At 40.7% G+C, this 4019-nt stretch overlaps 1 long non-coding RNA gene across 1 annotated transcript in view; it reads right to left on the bottom strand.

The window, feature by feature from the left end:
* Nucleotides 1-2544: 2544 nt before the first annotated feature.
* LOC122804096 overlaps nucleotides 2545-4019 on the bottom strand; it is a 4829-nt gene continuing 3354 nt past the window's right edge. The window contains exon 2 of the long non-coding RNA XR_006365175.1: nucleotides 2545-2667. This is a non-coding gene — a long non-coding RNA (uncharacterized LOC122804096). The remainder of the gene's footprint in view (nucleotides 2668-4019) is intronic.

Genomic DNA, 4019 nt, shown 5'->3' with positions numbered 1-4019 from the left:
GTTAGTAGCATTTGTTTAGGGGTAGTGGTCAGGCCTGGCTTTAGTAGATTGTTAGTGGTATTTGTTATATGCGTAGTGGTCAGGCATGGCTTTTCTAGCTTGTTAGTAGTATTTGGTATAAGAGTAGTAGTCAGGCTTGACCTTAGTAGCTTGTTGGTAGTATTTGGCATAGGGGTAGGGGTCAGGCCTTGCTTTTGTAGCTTGTTAGCAGTATTTGATAGAGAGTTAGTGGTCAGGCCTGAGTTTAGTAGCTTGTGCACAGCATTTGATATGAGTTAGTGGTCAGGCCTGGATTTAGTAGCTTATTAGATGTATTTGGTAGAGGGGTACTGTTCAAGAGTGACTTTAGTACTTGTTAGTAGTATTAGGTAGAGTGGTGGTGGTGATCAGACCTGGTTTTAGTAGCTTGTCAGTAGTAGCTGGTAGAGGAGTAGTGCTCAGGCCTGACTTTAGTTGCTTGTCACTGGTATTTGTTACAGGGTTAGCGGCTAGGCCTGGCTTTCATAGCTTGTTAGTAGTATTTTGTATAGGGGTAGTGGTCAGGCTTGAGTTTAGTAGCTTCTTAGTAGTAGTTGGTATAGAGGCAGTGGTCAAGCCTGGCTTTAGTAGCTTGGTAGCAGTATTTGCTAGAGGGGTAGTGGTTAGGTCTCGTTTTAGTAGCTTATTAGTAATATTTGGTACAGGAGTAGTGTTCAGGCCTGTCTTTAGTAGCTTTTTAGTAGCACTTGGTATAGGAGTAGTGGTTAGGCCCAGCTTTAGTAGCTTGCTAATAATATTTGGTATAGGGGAAGTGGTTTGGCCTGGCTTTAGTACTTTAGTAATAGTATTTTATTACAGGAGTAGTGGTCATGCCTGGCTTAAGTAGCATGTTAGTAGTTTTTGGTATAGGAGTAGTGTTCAAGCTTGGCTTTAGTACCATGTTTGGAGTATTTGGTTAGTGGTCAGGCCTGGCTTTAGTAGCTTGTTAGTAGCATTTGGCATGGGTATTTTTCTTGTGGCAAAAACTATAAGTGTAGGACTAAAATACATAAGGTCCAGGGTTGAATACAGCAGATTCCTGATGGAGGGACAGATTTATCTCCCTGCAACTGCCATGTCTTTTGAACAGGCAACCAATTTACATGAAATAGAACACCTGCATGCCACTGTTGAAGAGGAACCTGGATGAGTAGATGGGGCAGCATAAATTCTTACTGGGGAGAGCGCCTACAACCCTCCTGGACATGGGCAGTCATCACTTAATGCAATCTTGGGTATTGACTAGTACCTCTACTGTATTACCTTGGATTGAAATGGCTAGGCTTAAAACAAACTCATGGGTGATATCCTAGTAATCTCCTATAATCCTATGATCCTATGTGGTCAAGCCTGGTTTTAGTAGCTTGTTAAATGATTTTCATAAGAGATTAGGGTTATTTTGGTGTTTCTTCTGAAGGCTGAAATAGTGATTGTGTATCATCTTCTCCCTGGCTGATAGGTATCATTCCCTCTTATGACTTCAGAAGCTAAGCCAATTGTTGTAGTCAATAGTCTTTTGTCTGTATTGTTTTGACTATAACATAATAGGAAAAATGTACTGATGCCATACGAATCAATTTCCAGGTGCACTTTACATGAAGATGGATATTTCTTCCATTGTTGAAGAGAACTTTTCAGGAAGGTTGGCTAGCATCGATCGATATATCATTCACTAATAATGGTCTGGTCTGTTATCCAGCTGATGTTTTTGTCTGTAGAAATTTCTCTGGGCTATCCAAATTACTATATACTGACTTCTTGGTCCATCTTTCATTGTTGGGAGTTTGTTTCATACAGAGGTGCATATAGTGAGCAAGATTTGACTTTTCCATATATTTCATGGCAGCACACACACACACACACACACACACACACACAAATGCACATGTACAAGCATACACACACACACACACACAAACATGTACACATACACACACATGCACATGTATAAACACACACACACATGCGCGCGCGCACACACACACACACACACACACACACACACACACACACACACACACACACACACACGCACACACGCACACACACACATACACACACACACACACACACACACACACACACACACACACACACACACACACACACACACACACACACATGAACATGTACACATATGCACACATATGAATCAAATACAGTTAGTCATCATCCTTCATACTCATGTTACAGCTCTTCTACAGCTCCATAATGGGGTAATAAAACTACAAGATCAACAAAATAGTGTTACTAGTTGTATGGATACTCTTGTCTTTGTCTTCTCTCTTGTCTTTAACTGGCTGTTCTTAAAAAAATCTAGTATCACAATCCTAAAACTACCTCTGTATGTGGAAGGGAGTCGCAAAGTGAGGCTTTTAATGCTTCAGCATGACAAGCTGGACAGTATAACCTACACAGCGATATCAGGTTTGAGACACTTTAAATCAGTAATGCAGTCTATGTCACATTGTCTCACAACTGAAATACAATCACGTGAGAAGAAATAAATGAAACTGACAAAGCATGGCACATCTTGGAAACCTTTAATTATAATTCAGAAGACAGTTTTCATCTGGCCATCTTCCATCTAGAAATTGTTTCTATGGCTCCAGGTATTCATTTCACAATACATGATGCTGAATTTCATGTCTGCAAAATAAAAAAACAAACAAACACATAAATAAATAAACCAAACACAGCACAGCTGATAGAGCTTGTTTGTTTACTTTATCATGGATGAACCTTGTCTAGTTATAGCAGAAAATGTAGTGTTGCACAACTTAATATGTACGTCTGAATAAAGTGAGTGCTAATATTAACAGTCTGGCATTAATATAAACTCTTGGTCCCTGTGTGATTGTTGGCAAGATTGTGGAAGTTTGTGACTAGGGCCAATGTCTTGCGTACCTTGACAAGGCACAGGACCATGCATGCACTATGGCCTATATCTTTTGAATCTTGACAAGGCACAGGACCATGCATGCACTATGGCCTGTATCTTTTGAACCTTGACAAGGCACAGGACTATGCATGCACACTATTGCCTGTATCTTTTGAAGCTTGGCAAGGCACAGGACCATGCATGCACACTGTGGCCTATGTCTTGTGATCCTTGACAAGGCACAGGACCATGCATGCTCAATGCAGATTTTGAGTCATGTTTTACAGCAGTATGGGGTCACATTGTAGTTGCTGTATCCAATTCAGTCCCTACATTTGCTTAACAAGAACTGTAACTGCATTCTCTGGGTTAAGTGAAATATGTTCAGGGCTAAGACTTAGCAAGAGTGTATCTTGACTTCTGTGAGCTTCATGATTTTCAGTGGACAGGATATAAATTATTTCCAAGTACTGGCAATGATATTCTTTAGGAATGTGAATCTAAGCATTTTTGTCTACAGATAATTTCATCCTCTTACCTCAGCAAGTTACTTTCTAGCATGTGGTTCGCTGCCCAATGTGAAGTGAGTGAGATGAAAATCAGCACTTTAAATCAACAATCGTGAAAATCAGCACTTTAAATCAGCGATCGTGAAAATCAGCACTTTAAATCAGCGATCATGGTTCGCTCTCTGAAATAAATGAATTTCGTTCTGTAGATGAGAGCGGAGCAGCTTCCTGATGTGAAGGAATTTAAGTACTTCAGCGTTTTGTTCAAGAATGACAGCAGAGGAGAATAGAAGACTGAGCGTAGGATAGCAACAATGGTGGCAGAACTGTAGGTGTCCTACTAGACTGTGGTGGGAAAGTGAGAGCTGAGGCATAAGACATACACTGTCTCTCAATTTATTAGCGATTCTGTGCCCCCTTCTTCACCTGTTCTCACAGAATGTGGGTAGTGTCTGAAAGCATGAGATTTTAGATGTAGGTGGAAGAATTTAGGTTCATTTGCAGGGTTTCTGAGCTCATAATCTATGGCAGAGGGAAGACCTCTGAGATCTAGAAGACCATTTAAGTAGACACTCTGGTCCTTTGGGTAAAGAGAAGAGTCAGCTGAGCTG

The sequence above is a fragment of the Protopterus annectens genome, chromosome 6.part0 (genome assembly GCF_019279795.1).
Source record: "Protopterus annectens isolate FY-2018-M chromosome 6.part0, PAN1.0, whole genome shotgun sequence".
Classification (NCBI taxonomy): domain Eukaryota; kingdom Metazoa; phylum Chordata; order Ceratodontiformes; family Protopteridae; genus Protopterus; species Protopterus annectens.
This window is presented reverse-complemented; position numbering and strand designations above follow the sequence as displayed.